This window comes from Alexandromys fortis, unplaced genomic scaffold (assembly GCF_014885135.2).
Source record: "Alexandromys fortis isolate MF-2015 unplaced genomic scaffold, M_Fortis_MF-2015_v1.1 scaffold_7, whole genome shotgun sequence".
NCBI classification, from domain to species: Eukaryota; Metazoa; Chordata; class Mammalia; order Rodentia; family Cricetidae; genus Alexandromys; species Alexandromys fortis.
Window position 1 is genome coordinate 9,825,273 of NW_026067920.1, and position 15,843 is coordinate 9,841,115.

A 15,843-nucleotide genomic window follows, 5' to 3' on the forward strand; every position below is an offset into this window, starting at 1 on the left:
CAATTTTGCTTTAATATTTAGCTGTTTTTTTTTTTCGACAAAAACTTTAGGGCACCCCTCCCCTGAAAATAATTATTTCTGGAAGGATTTAGATGGGAGAAAATGTAATTTTATGACATGTTAGTTAATTATGTCAAACTTTAAAACTGGTGTTTGTGGCTATGAATGTAACGTGGGCAGGGGTGAAGATGTATTCTTCCCTTCGGAAGGGACTTGGTATTCAATTGTGAATAATGACAATGAGCTGGGGGTTCACTGTTTCCGAACAGAGCCCCGCCCACTGACCTAACTATAATTAGAGATTCCAACTGCCAGCTGCTTATCTTACCCAACTGATACAAACTCCTCACTGTCTGGAGCCCATTGTCTTTAGTTGGATTCCTTTATGCATGATATTGGTCTTTCTTCTGCTGCTGGCCAAGTGTCTCAGGGTTTCTATTGCTGTGAAGAGACACCATGACCATGTCAACTCTTATAAGGAAAACATTTAATTTAGGGGCTTGCTTACAGTTTCAGAGGTTTAGTTCATTATTATCATGATGGGGAGCATGGTAGTATGCAGGCAGACATGGTGAGGGAGTTGTAGCCGAGAGTCCATCTTGCAGGCAACGGGAAGTCGACTGAGACATTGGGTGGTATCCTGAGCATAGGAAACCTCAAAGCCCTCCCCCACAGTGACACACTTCCTCCGACAAGGCTACACCCACTCCAACAAAGCCACACCTCCTAATAGTGTCATTGTCTATGAGATTATGGGGCCAAATACATTCAAATCACACCAAGCAAGCAGAGAACCTCAAGTCCTTAGCATTGTAGGCAACAGGCACTGGCTCCAGATGTCCCCAGGAATGTGGCTGTCATCTTTACTGATCTCTACTAGTCTCTTGGTGGAAGGGCCAGACTCCTAAGGGCAGGGAATGTTGGAGACCTAATTTCTAGGACTCAGTGTTACTCAGCCTAAAACTTGAGAATTGCACCCAGGGTAAGGGTGGGAACAAAGAGCCTAATTTTTCCTCCCTCAGGTCAGCTTCTGGGTGAGTCTCCCAGAGTTACATCTTCCAAACTTTTAAGGGACCATTAACTACCAAAAATCATTGCCATTGATAGTGTTGCAGGTGACTTACCCAAAGAGCCCCACTGAAGCTTGTACCAGCCACAAAGATCCACACGCAGTTCAGGAGAAATCAGCGGAGACCAAAGGCTCATGGGTAGCATGACCACAGAGAGAGCAGAGGGCCTCAGAAGTGTAACATCCCAACAGTTGAAGGACAGACCTGTTTAGGTGGCCAGGACAAGCTTCAGAGTGGTGGTGGCATTTGAGCCTCACAGAACTGCAAGGCCAGCAGAGGGAGAATAGGAAGTGTTTTCCCAGAAGAGTAGTGGCTGTCAACTGTGGATCTCGACCACTTTGGAGGTCAAACCATCCTTTCACAGGGGTCGTCTCAGACCACTGGAAAATACAGATATTTACATTATGATTCACAACAGCAGCAAAATTACAGTTATGAGGTAGCAACAAAAATAATTTTCTGGTTGGGGGGTCACCACACATGAGGGATCGTATAAAGGGGTCTCAGCATTAGGAAGGTTGAGAACCTCCGCTCAGAGAGTTGCTCTGTCCAAAAAAGATGGGGTGGGTTGAGAAGAGGCAGCCTTGGCCTTGGCAAGTGTCCTTTGGAGTAGGTGGAATTCTGAAGCGTGGGAGCGAAGGTGGCTGCGTCGAGTGGGAGGGAGAAGATGGCATTGGAATGCAGATCCTAGGGGCTGGGGTTCCTCAGAGGCAGTGCTGTCTGGTGTGACAATTTTGAGGCCGATGGCCGGCTGCTGGAGAGAAGGCTGAGCCACGTTCTTCAGAAAACACAGTACTTCCGAGAACTCCCTCTCTGGCAGGATGCTTCTATTTAGTACAGTAATGTCCTGGATGTGGTGTTTTCTCCCCAGCAGTGCAGCTTCCACTCAGACATCCACACAGTGCCCACTATCCTATCCTGGGGGCAGCTGTCTACCTCCCTCCGTTAGGTAAAGGCAGTTCCTGTCGGCTTCACGTCTCACTGCTAACCAAGCTCACAATGCCAGGAATAGTAAGAAAGGCTGGGGAATGGTGCAGAATACACACGAAGGTACTGCTGGCTCAGTTCTTCCCTTGCTGACTCTGACATGAAGCAGACTGCAAACCTTGAGTATAGGGTGAAGTAGATTCGTGATGTAGATGGAAGGAACAACTCTTAGATCCCTGTGGATGGGAAGTCAGAGCTCATTTCTGTGTTTGCCTAGTCACCTGAGCGAATCTGAAATGTGAAGTTTTGTCCTCCAGTGGGTGTCAGCTTACAGCCCAGATGCCTCGTCTCCTTGCTCCAAATGATAACCTGCTGCACTTGATGTTTCCAGCCTGCTGGCACGATGCATGTGGTCTTCACATTGACCCGAATATATAACAGGTTCCTTCCTTGGCCAATGAATCTAGAAGGAAAGACAACTGGAGAGCGCTTTTCATCTGGTTGGTTGCCCCTAGCAACCCTAGAGCTTCGGGAGGCCTGTGTTTTCTCTGTCTCTCTGTCTCCCCTCTCTCTCACCTATCTCCTCTCATTCCTTCTCTCCCTCTCCCTTTCATTTTGCTGGGCTTCCTAGAACACACATCTCAAATTCCACAGTCCACCCTTCATCTCATTGGTTAGTAGATAAATAGATTTTTTTTCTTCTAAAAGATAAACAATGTAGATGACAGGATCCAAGTGTGCAGTTTGACACGTTTTGACTTGTGTGTCGTTCACGTGGAATTTCTGAAGTTTCTCTTGCTGTTATTTTCTACCTTTATTCCACTGTGGCCTAATGGCGCTCTCTCTCTCTCTCTCTCTCTCTCTCTCTCTCTCTCTCTCTCTCTCTCTTTGTATTTTAAGGCTTTTAATGTGGCCTATAATGAGGTTAGCTTTGGAGATTTCATACACTGGTGAGAAGGACGTGTATCCCCTGTTTGTCAGATAAAATCTCCTGTAAATCCAGTTGATTTGTGATGTAAATTAGCTCTGAAGTTTTTCTGCCGATTTTAGATTTGGAAGAAGTATCTAAATATGAGCAGAACATTGACATTTCCCACTTTAATTGTGTCAGGAACTGTGTGATCTTTCATGCCTTGTAGTACATGTTTTATGAAGTTGGGAGCTTTGATACTCTGCATAAATATTTATATAATTGTTATACTTTTTATCCCATTGCTCCATTATTAATATGTAGTGGTCTTCTTTATCTCTTCTGATTTGCTTTAGTGTGACGTCTACTTTATCCACCACAAGAAGAGCTATGCCTACTTGTTTACAGCTTCCATTTGTTTACTGATTCAATTTCCATCTTTAGACACCCAGTTTTTGGGCATCTTTCCTTGCTAAGTTGTTTCTTGGAGACAACAGGGAGTTGGTTCTTGTTTCTTTGAAAAGCCCTGTTTTCTATTTATTTCTCTAGTGTGTTCCCGGATGCTGTGATATAGGTGTGTAGGTCAGAGGTCAGCTTGCCCTAGTCTGTTCTTTCCTTGCATCCTATGGCGTCTGGGGCTTGAGCTCAGGCCATAAGGTTTTGGGTAGACACCTTTGTCTGCTCAGCCATCTGCCCAGCACACTTCTTGTTTCTTAGTTCTGCTGCCTAGTGTGCATCGTTTTAGTGATCAGTTGAACAGAGTTACATTCAAGGTTATTATTAGAAAGAACTGACTAGGACCCACCCCCCCATCCCCAGTCATCCTGTCTAGAACCAGGCCTACCCATACCATGTCCATGCTCCCAGTCCTAGCTCCTGATGCAAACCTTGTCCACGATGGCTTTTCCTAGTGAGTCCCCGCAAAACAAATCCTGTCTGTACCATCTCCATGTTCCCAGGCCTGCCTCTTAGTGTGAAGCTTCTTGCCTGGTGTCTAAGCAAGAGGCGGGATAGCGTTTTACCTCAGACACACAAACAAAGAACAAAGTCTACATGCCCAAGTCACATTGTAAAAACACAAATGGTATTAAAGACCAAAGAGCATGCGTCCCCCTAAACCCACTAGTCTGTTTTCTGATGAGAATTACCTAGATGAACCACAGGACACAGAATTTATAAGAACAATCATAAACTTGATCAAAGAATTAATGAAATCCTAAGAAGACACAAACAGACCCAGTGGGGATACAATAAATGCTTGAATGATGCCCAAGAAAAGACAAATATAAAACTAAATGAAATGATGAGAACAATCCAGGATTTGAAAACAAAATATAATAAAGAGATAGAAATATTGGTGAGAACTCAAGTTGTCATAAAGATGGAATTAAAAAAACTCAAAAACTCATTTAGAAGACTCCGGGCAAAGCCTTACAAGTAGAATGGACCAAGTGGAAGACAGAACATCAGAACTTGAAGATAAAGTAGAGGAATTAGACAACCCACGCAAAGAATATTTAAAAAATAAAAAGCATATGAAAGGGCCATGTAGGAACTATTGGACTATTAAAAAAATAACAAAGCGTCAGATTATAGGCATAGAAGAGGAATCCCAGGTTACAGGCATAAACCAGATCTTCAACTCCCTAACTCTTTATAAAACACAGCAGAAAAAACCAGACTGTTCTGTTGAACATAGGTCCAAAAATCCTCGATAAAATAGCTGCAAGCCAAACTCAGGCATGAACCAAAAGGAGCACGTTGGCTTTGTCCTGCAGATGCAGGGGTGGTTCAGCACACATAAGTCTCTATATGTGACAGGTCATATAAAGGGACTCAGAGATAAGAATCAGATGACCGTTTCAGTAGATGCATAGAAAGCCATTGACAAATCTGACACACCACCATGATACAAGTCCTGGGGAGAATAAGACGAGAAGGTCATAGATATCAATGAATTTTCCTTTTAAACCCTGGGATTAGTTCACTGCCCATATCTCATGCCTGTGCCGCTGCCCCCGCCCCCGGGTGACTGTGTGTGTGTGTGTGTGTGTCTGAGACCAAGCAGTTTTCCCAGCTCTTTGGACTGCCTCTCTTCTGGCTACAGGGTACAGGTCCATAGACTTGGGTTTACGTGTCAATCATCCTAGGCACTATCACTGCCATGGTCGCCTTGCTACTGTGGAGATTAGTGAATATTGACACACACGAGAACACTCTAGAACCGGAGCGTTTATCTGAGAACTCTCCAGTGTGCCAGGTATTAACTCTAGGTTTTGGAATGACTTGGTCCTGGTTCAGGAAATAGCATAGGAAAACTGAGACATTCGCCATTAGTTTGCTGGGATTTAGAATTCTGGTCCTTTTTGTTTTTTGTTCCCTTCATACCATTTCCTTGTAAGTCTTCCCTAAGCTTTGCCCCATTCATTTCCCGCTGATTTGTTGCTGCTTTCGGTGTGGGAGAAAGGGCAGGGTGTGTTTGCTCATCTTACCTGGAACCTACCTTCCTCTTACCCTTACAGTCCCCCTTGCATGCGTGGAAGCACAGTGATGCCCACGTGAAAGCCCAGATGGGTCACTGATGTTTATGAAGCATTGTGGTTAGACATTGTGGTAGCTAATTCTGGTTGTCAACTTGACTGCACAGGGATGGGTACATTCATGGGGGCTTTTCTTAATCAGATTATTTGAAGCAGGAAGACAACCTAATCTGTGCTTCAGCTTCTGGTGGGAGCCCCGATCAAAGGACATGGAAGGAGGAGGCGTTCCTTTCGCCTATTTTCCCTCGTTCTCACTGTCCACCTGTTTTCTTACTGAGGCATTCCTTTGCTGTCTTTAGAACCAACGCCTTTGAGATTCCAGCCTAGACTAAAGATACGGAGCTTTGCAAGAGTCATCAGGAATCCAGCACCACACTGGACTCCGGAGACATCCAGCCTCCTGAATGGAACCAAACCAGCTTCTCAGCCTCTCAAGTCTGAGAAAGCCATTGTGGAACAACTGGGACTACATCCTGACAGCCAGTCTAGCCAATCCCTTTTTAAATGCATGTTCATTCTATCAGCCCCTTCAGAGCCTTCTCTAAAGGCAGACAGAGAACTTTCGGTCTCCTTTTCTGTTACCATCTTGGCACAAAAGGGGCTGTTTATGCTGAAGTCACCTCTAGGGGCATTTTTACCGACAAATTCAAAGGCACACATAAAATTCTACTTGTCCGCTAATTGATGTTAGCCACTTTAATTTACTGTGGTGGTTTGAATGGCAATGGCACCCATAGGTTCATATATTTCAATACCTGCTCTTTAGTTGGTGGAACTGTTTGACAAAGATTAAGAGGTGTGGCAGCTGGGGCAGGGTTTGAGGATTCCGAAGTCCGTACCATTCTCAGTTAGCTCTCTCTGCCTCGTGCTTGTGGATGAAGATGTGAGCTTCCAGCCACTGCTTCAGTACCACGTCTGCTTGCCTGCTGCCGTGCTCCCTGCTGCCATGCTCCCTAATAATTTCTTTTATAAACTGCTTTGGTCATGGTGTCTTATCACAGCAATGGGAAAGTAACTAATACATACACATACAACAATATCCACCATTCCTAGTGTATAATTCAATAGGGTTGAGTTGTTTTCTATGAGTCTATTAGAGACAGACATATGAAGTCAGTTGCTTATGGCTGCATCTGCTAACATGGTCATTGGGCTCCACTTTAGTTTGTTAGTGCTGAGACTATGTCCTGTTCTATAGGTTAATCAATACCATGGCCTAGATAGTCATTCAATTCAGGTCTCATTGCATTCACTTTTAAAACAATATTTTAAGGACTGGAGAGATTGCTTAGTGGTTAGGAGCCCTTCCAGAAGAACAATCCAATTCTGGGAGCTCCAGCATCTTCTTCTGGCTTCTTTCAGCACCGTGAACACATATCGTATGTAGACACACATGCAGGCGAAGTACCCATATGGTGTGGGAGAATTGTCTGCATTCTGTCAATCATATTTTAAATAAATGCTGATTGGCCAGGCAGGAAGTATAGGCGGGTCAACCAGACAGGAAGTAGAGGTGGGGTGATGAGAACAGGGGAATTCTAGGAAGGAGGAAGCCCCCCCCCCCCGAGTTCTGCCAGACCACCAAAGAAGCAAGATGTGACCTGCCCCGCCGTGAAAGGTACCAAGCCATGTGGCTAGCATAGATAAGAACAATGGGTTAATATAATTTTTTATTGAAAAAAAAATTCTGCCTCCTCCCTGCCTCCCATTTCCCTCCCTTTCCCCCCCCCCCCCCCCCCCCCCCCCCCCCCCCCCCCCCCCCGCCCCCCCCCCCCCCCCCCCCGCAGTCCTCCCCAGACACCGAAGAAGCAAGAAGCAGGATGTGACCACTGAAAAAGGTACTGAGTCATGTAGTTGACATAGATAAGAATAATGGGTTAATATAAGTTACAAGAGTTGATAAGACGCCTGAGCTAATGGCCCAATCAGTTTATATCTAATTATATCTAATGTAGACTCTCTGTGTGATTCTTTGGGGCTTAACGGTTGTCGAAATAGGGCAGGAAAGAAACCCCCACAAGCAGGCCCTCATATTACAGAACATGTTATACCCATACACACAAAAATTATTTAAAAATTTTCTGTGTAGAGTGTCTTGCTTATATGTATGCATGTGCACCATGTTCATGCCTGGTGCTAAAAGAGGATGTCTAACTCTGAGAACTGGAGTTTGTGATAGTGTGAGCAGCCATTTGTGGGGCTGGGAATTGAACCAGGTCCTCAGAAAGAACAGCCAGGGCTCATAGCTGCTGAGTTGTCTGTCCAACGCCAACTGTTTAGTCCTACTCTTTCTTATTATGTTTGCCCCCCAAACTTCTAGTTATATGCCTTCTTTCTTCTTAGTCTTTGCATACAGCTGAGTTAAGTTTGCTAGTGTTTAAGATTTTGTGTCCATGGATTTACCTTTCAGTTGCCTTATTTTCATTCTGAGTCAAGGTTTCTCCATGTGCCCAGCTGATCTGGAACTGTGCAGACAAATGGTCTTGAATTCCTAGAGCTCCACCTGCTGCTGCCTCACCAGTGCTAGTGTTACAGGCATGTGCTATCACACCTGGCTCATCATTTTACCAAGAAAAACTTTCAGTGTTGAAATGACGCCATTCAGATTTGACCAGATTTTCCAGAGCACCGAGACCCTACTGGGTCACAGTTTCTGTGCTGTATTTAGCTCTGTGTCTCCTATTTACCCATCTGTGCTGTTTTTCTTTGCTTAGGACTCTTTAATTTTTTGACTTTTTTTTTTCTTTCTGCTTTCTTGAAACCTACTCTGAAGACCAGGCTGGTCTTGAACTCACAGAGGTATCCTTGTCTCCGCCTCTCAAGTGCTAGGACTAAAGATATGTGTCCCCAAGCCTGGCTTGTGTGTTTAATGGCCAAGTATTTTGAAGATCCTTTTTCCATGTATATGTGTGGTGTTTCTTATGGTAGAGTGAGTTAAAGGATTCTTTTTGTTGCTTCTGATTTGAGTATCAATATCTCATCACAAATAATATCACGATGCCAACATAGCTTACTGCCATGGCAGTGGGCAGGGGTTTGCTTGACTGGGCTTCATTACAGTTGTCCCAGATCCATCAAATATGTTAGTGAATGCATCATCTTTTTATTTTTTATTTACACTTCAAGAGTTAGTGTAAGGCTAGAGTCATTTGAGCATTTCCTAAATCACTGGGGAACTTGGAGATTCAGAATTTTCTTTGTTAGAATATTTTAAGTTAATATTTGACTTTTTGAAAGTCTTGTGACCCAGTTTCATGGTCATTGACATAACACTTATTTATGACATTTTCTTATCATCTTCCTTGGACAAGATTTGTAAGTGGGACCTCATTTTCTTTTGTGACATTCATTATTTTGCTTGCCTCTTCTTGCTTGTGGTTTGTAAGTTCTGTCATTAGTTTTTCCAAGACCAACTATTTTCTTTTAGGGGTGGAGTTGGCTATTGTTCTGTGCTTGTCTGCTATTTCATTAGTTTCTGCTCTCGTTTTTATTATTTCCTTTTGGAGAGGGGAGGAAACTTGTTTTGCTGTTCTTTTAAGCTTTGGAAACAGATGAACAGAATGTTAATTTTTATTTATCTTTTTTTTTATTTTAAGAAAACATACTTTATTTTTACATATAGCAATATAGTTTACACATTAAATAATACTTTAATGAAATGATCTGTTATAGACTTAAGCAGAAGAATAAAGAGGAAATGTTAATTTTAGTTGTTCTTTTTGATATTTACATTTGAAATGAGATACATTTCCTCCTAAGAGTTGTTTTAGATTGTTGTCAAGTTTTGATATATAGCACCACTTTCTTTGTAATATAATACAAAATATTTCCCTATCTTTTCTTCTTTGACCCATGATATATTTAGAAACATATTTAAGAATGTTATGCCTATGAAGCATGGCTAAGTATCATTTTGTTTTATTTCTAACTTAAGTATATTGTGGTCAGAGGATATGCTCTGAATGGTCCTACTATGCCTCAGTTGAGTTAAGTAGTACCACTGACTAGATATCAGTTAGGATTTTTATTTTCACTAATGTAAAGTTTGTTTTATTTTACTTTAGCATTACAGTATTCAGTGATATGTCTATGTGTTGTGTATCTAGGCTACGTGAGGCACTGGGTTCAATTTCCAGCTACATGAAACAAACATCAAAAAGCAGGCTTTGGCATTGTCAGATTTCTTCTCATGCCTCTGATGGGTTTTTGTTTGATTATATTTAGGTCCTGTATTTAAATGCATAAAGATTTAGTGTCTTTCTGGCTCATCAAATTGTTGGTCTTTCTAAAGCAGTAATATTTATCTCTAATTCTTCTTTGACTGTAGCATCTACTCTCTATGACAATAAATGCAACTACATTGACTTCTCTTGGCTAGTTGTATGTTATATGTGCATAGTTCATTATTTCATTGTATACTTGCACACTTGATATGTCTTTTGTTGTAGAACATTGTGAGGTTCTCTTAAATAATTGTCTGAGTCACTGTTCTAGTACTGTGAAGAGAACCATAACCAAGGCAACTCTTATCAAAGAAAGCATTTAATTTGGGGCTTGCTAATATTTTCAGAGATATAGTCCATTACCATCATGGCAGGGAGCATGACATCAGGCATTGAAGGCATGGTATTGCAGGCATGGTACTCAAGAAGTAACTGAGAGTTACATCCTGATTTGCAGAGAGAGAAAGAGAGAGAGAGAGAGTGTGTCGGGGGCGAACAACCCTGGGCCTGGCTTGGACTTTTGACAACTCAAAGCCCACCCCTAGTTACAAACTTCCTTCAACAGGCCAAACCTCCTGATCCTTCTAATCCTTTCAAATAGTGCTGCTCTCTGATGACCAAGCATTTTCTGATGAGCTTATGGGGGCCATTTTTATTCAAGCCACCACAACAATATTTTTGTTAATTCTTTGAGTATTTTATAGACTGTATTTTGAATGTATTCATTTTCCCCAAATCCTCACATACCTGCTCTTTCTACTGTTTTCTCTCTTCCCACACAACTTAGAGTTTTCTTCTCCCTCCCCACAGTGAGTCCAGTTTGTGTTGTCCAACTAGTCTTGGGTGCAGCTTGACCTACCAGGGGTCATATCATTAAAGGAAACTGACTCTCTCTTTTCCAGGGGCTATCAATTTCCAATAGTCCCTCAGCTAGTTAGGGGTTTCTTCCCATCTTCCTCACTCTATGTTGGGAGTTTGTTTGGCATAAGCTTGTGCAGGTCTTGAGCATGTTGCCGCAATTGCTGTGAATTCACACATGCAACTCGAATGTCCTGAAAATGATTCCTTTGATGTTATCTATCACCTCTGGCTCTTAACTTCTTCCTGCCCCCTTTCCCGTGAAGATCCATGAGACTTTCAGGGGTGGGTGTGACATGTATGTTCAATTTAGGACTGAGAACAAGTCTCTTATTCTCTGCAATTGACCATTTGAAGGTCAATAGCTGTGTCAATTGCTATTTTATGCAATGAAAAGTTCTTTGATGAGGGTTGAGAGGTGCTCCAACCTACAGGTAAATAATCAGGTGTCATTTTAGTACTATGTCCATTTAGCAGAATAGCAGTATTAGGTTCTCCTATATAGTCTATGACCAATATCATCATATGTTCTCAGCCTGGTATGTGTTCCATCTTATGCAGTGGGCCTTAGATCCAAACAGAAAGTGGTTGGTTGCTTCTATAACATTCATGCCACTGTTGCACAGTGGGCATATATAGTGTCAGATTGGTTGTTGTAGTCTGCATGGTTCACTGTTGGGTGAGAATAATGATTACTTTTTCTTCCCATAGTATGCATAGCATGTTCCAACACCATGAAAGCCAATAGGTGTGAAGCTTCCAGGTAAGTACTATCTTGATTTTTTTCATGTTCTGTGACTCAATTGTGTGTTGTCTTCAGCAATAGGGCTTACTGTCAAGCTCTGAAAGATGACAAAGAGTACTGGAGATACCTTGTAATTCCTGGGAGTCTATGGGACCACAGTGACCCACAGCTTAAGGCCAACCCTTTTGTGCAGTGAGGTTTTATTTGCTAGCAAGGAATGTCTGTCTAGTTAGGGTATTATCTCCATTTGGGAGGGTAACTCCATTGTCTATCTATTATCTACCTATCTGTCTATCAACACACACATTCACACATTTTAGGATGTTTCTGTAGTAGTCATTTTATTTTTATCCTTTTTTCTTTTATTGAAATAAGATTTTTACAATATTATATATTGTATAATGTAATACATATATGTATATAATATATAATCAGAATATGGTTTTCTCCCTCCCCTACTCCTTCCAGTACCTTCCCATATCCCTTCCCACCCAGACTCATACCCTTTCTGTCTCTCGTTAGATAACAAACAGGCATCTAAGAAATAATGATAGGATAAGCTAAGATAAATAAAAAACAAACAAATTGGAATAGGAAAAAACAATTAAACAAGAAAAGGAGACAAAGAAAAATGCTAAGAAATACATATAGATGCAGAGACACACAAATTTGTATACTCAGAAATCCTATAAAATCTTCAAGCCAGAAGCCATTATACATAAACATGCATACACATGCATGCACACATGTGCGTGTGCACATACACAGTTGAAAAACAAAACAAAAACAAAATAAACATAAACAAAACAAAAATATTCTGACAACATAATAAGAGAAAAGACTTCCAAAGATCCTGTTGAGTTTGTTTTGTGTTGGCCATCTACTGTTGGGCATGGGGTTACCCTGAAGAGTGGTTTGATTTTTTTGGTAGATGCCATTGTAGAAAACCAATTTTTCATTTGCAACTGGGTATCAGTTGGATATAGCTTCTGGATTATTGGTGTGTGTGTGTGTGTGTGTGTGTGTCCACTTCTTTCAACTCTTGGACCCCATCTGGTGCAGATCCATGCAGGCCCTATGCATGCTGCCACAGTCTCTGTGAGTTCATATGTGTGCCATCCCTGTTGTGTGTAGAAGGTCTCAATGTTTTCTTTTTTTTCTTTCTCTTCTTCTTTTTTTTAAATAGAGACAGGCTTTATCTCTGTTAACAGCCCTGAATGTCCTGGAACTTGCTTTGTAGAATAGTCTGGCTTCAGACTCACAGAGATCTACCTGCCTGTGCCTCCGGAGTGCTGGGATTAAAGGCATGCACCATCATGCCTTGATAAGGCCTCAATTCCTTAGTATTCTCCATCCACCCCTGGTTCTTACGCTCTTTCTGCCTCTTCTTCCTCAGAGTTCCCTTATTCCTGAGGAGAAGGATTTGATGGAGACATCCCTCCCTTTTTGGGCTGAATGTCTAAGGTTTCCTGTTCTCTTAGTATTATATGACTGTGGGTCTCTGTGTTACCATCTTGTGCAGGAACCACTTTATTGCCATGTTCCTTTAGCAGAACAGTAGTATTTGGTTTTCTACTAAGTTTTTGGCCTATTTAGTCTCGGTTTCTTGTACCTGTTGAGACTTGATTTATGACTGAGTATGTGGTCAATTTTGGAGAAAGTTCTGTGAGGTGCTAAGAAGAAGGTATATTCTTTTGTGTTTGGCTGAAATGTTCTGTAGTTAGGTCCATTTGGTTCATAATGTCTTTTAGCTCCAATATTTCTCTGTTTAGTTTTTGCCCATTGGTGAGAGTGGGTATTAAAATCCACCACTATTAATGTGTGAGGGTTGATGTGTGATTTAAGCTTTAGAAATGTTTCTTTTTACAAATGTGGGTGCCCTTGCAGTTGGGACACAGATGTAAAGAAATGAATCTTCAGTTTGGTTGATTTTTTCCTTTGATGAGCATGAAGTGTTCTTCTCTGTCTCTTTTGATTAGTTTGGTTTGAAGTCTGTTTTGCTAAATATTAGAATGGCTACACCAGCTTGTTTCTTAGGTCCATTTTTCTCGAAAAATCTTCTTCCACCCTTTCCTCTGAAGTAATTTCTATCTTTCATGTAGAATGTATGCAGCAGAAGGATGGATCCTTCTTTTGGCCTGTGAATTTTTATTGGGGAATTGAGTCCACTGATATTGAGAGATATTAATAACCAATGATAGTTAATTCCTGTTACTTGATTGTTGTTGTTGGCATTTTCTTTATTGCTTCTATTTCCATTTTCAAGTCTTGAATATTTTCATTTTTTTTTTTCCTTTCTTGGCTTTCTTTAAGGGATTTATTCATTTCCCTTTTTAAGAACCTGTATCATCTTCGTAAGTTGGTTTTAAGGTCTTTTTCTTGTGCCTCAGCTGTGTTGGAATTTTCAGAACTTGTTGTAGTAAGATAGCTGGGTTCCAGTGGGGACATATTTCCCTGGCTTGTTGTTGATTGTGTTGTTACTCTGGTGTCTAGGTATCTGGGTTTGAAGTGATTATAGGTGTAGGTGCTGATTTCTGGGTTTGTCTTTGTTGGATGGGTATTTTGTTCCTTGATTTCTGTTTCCTCTTTGGTCTTCTGGTCTTTGTGGATTGGAGTTCTGGCAGCTGGTATGATCTTTGGTCAAGTAGGAGCTCTCATGCCTGAATTGGGGGGCTGTTCTCATGGTGTTCTGATCTGTTCTAGCTGGCATAGCCTGCACCTGTTCTTTTGATTGGCATGGCCAGCACTGAGGATGTGGGAGAGTTCTGTGGGAAGGTGGGCAGCTTATGTGTTCTTATGGTTGTCATGACCTTCAGCTGTTCTCCTGACTGCTGTGGCCTGCACATCATTTATTGTGTTCTTATGATGGCATCTAGGTATCTGGATAATGGGTGATTTATCTGTCTAGGTATTGATTTCTGGGTTTGTCTTTGTCAGGTGGGTTTTGTTCCTTGGTTTCTGTTTCCTCTCTAGATTTTCAGAGAGTTTGATGACTGTGTTGCCTGTTTCCCTGACCTGCTCAGCTGGTGTGTTCACAGGGAGTGCTGCTGGTATTGGAGGTTGGGATACAGTGATGAGCGGGGAGAGAGAGAGAGGTTAGGAGGGGATGGTCTGTGGGATCCACAGAGATGTGGGCATGGGGAAGGGAGGCTGCAGCCAGTGATATGTTGCAGGGTTAGGGACAAGGTTTAGGGATTGCATCTAGGGAGAGAGAGAGAGAGAGAGAGAGAGAGAGAGAGAGAGAGAGAGAGAGAGGAGAAAGTCTTTGACAGTCTACCTGGTTTTCTTGCTGTTTTGGCCTGTGATTGAGCAGGATGTGCCTGCTGGAGTTGGGAGCTGGGATACAGTGATTCAAAGGAAAGGGAGATTTGGAGGGGATGGACTGTGGGATCTACCAGAATGTGGGCACAGGGAAGGGAGGCTGCAGCTGGTGATTTGTTGTAGTGCCAGTGACAAGACCAAAGGATTGTGTCTGGGGGAATGACAGAGAGGAGAAGGTCTGTGGGCAGGCTACCTGATTTCTGACTGCATGAGATTCTCAGGATACAGTGTAGACAATTATTTTATAGAGAGGCCTCTGGGCTCCACTGGGTTCTACACTGATGTAGGTGGGTCTTCTGTCAATGTGTTAATTTTATTGGTTAATAAAGAAACTGCCTTGGCCTTTGATAGGCCAGCCCTTAGGTGGGTGGAGTAGACAGTACTGAATGCTGGGAAGAAGGGAAGTGAGGCAGATGCTATAGCTCTCCTCTCCAAGATGGATGCAGGTTAAGATCCTTCCCGGTAAGCCACCGCCTCGTGGTGCTACACAGATTATTAGAAATGGGTTAATCAAGATGTGAGAATTAGCCAGTAAGAGGCTAGAGCCAATTGGCCAAGTAGTGTTTAAAAGAATACAGTTTGTGTGTTGTTATTTCCGGGGCTAAGCTAGCTGTGTGGGAGCTGGGTGGCAGGAACGCAGCCCACCACTCCTCTCTATACTACACAGCTCACAGCAATTTTCAGATGTTCTGTAGAAAGGCTGCTGATGCTTCCAAGTCCCAGAGTGGCAGTGCTGAGTGACTTGATTGTGTGAACACCTTGTCTGAAACCAGAGCCTGCTGAAGGCTTTAGCCTGGAAATGGTCATGATGCAAGTCTTTACCTCTGAACTTCACTGTGCCTAGACATTCACATTGTCTGTGTGTCTAGAGCCCCTGGCTTCCAAGTTCCAAGGGAGCATTCAGAAGTCCACCATCTAGTAAGCAGAATAACCTTAAAGTTCTGCTTTCCCCATTAGTGGCAGGTCAAAGGTCAAAAGGTCTCAAGTGATGCATGCAGACATTGGGACCTGACCACTAGGAAACATCTCTAATCTGTGGTTGTCTTTCTAATCTGCCTCTACTCCCCTGTGTCTCCGGAAATTCTCAGACACTCGCAGCTGTGTTCCATTTTAAGTAATGCATTATTCCCACCCTCCCAGCTCTTCAGTTTTTTTTCTTTTGTTTTCTACAGCTTTATTAAGAAATCTTTGGGTTTTATTTGGCTTTATCCTATTTAATCCCCCTTAATGCCTCCCTGCCTCTTTTTAT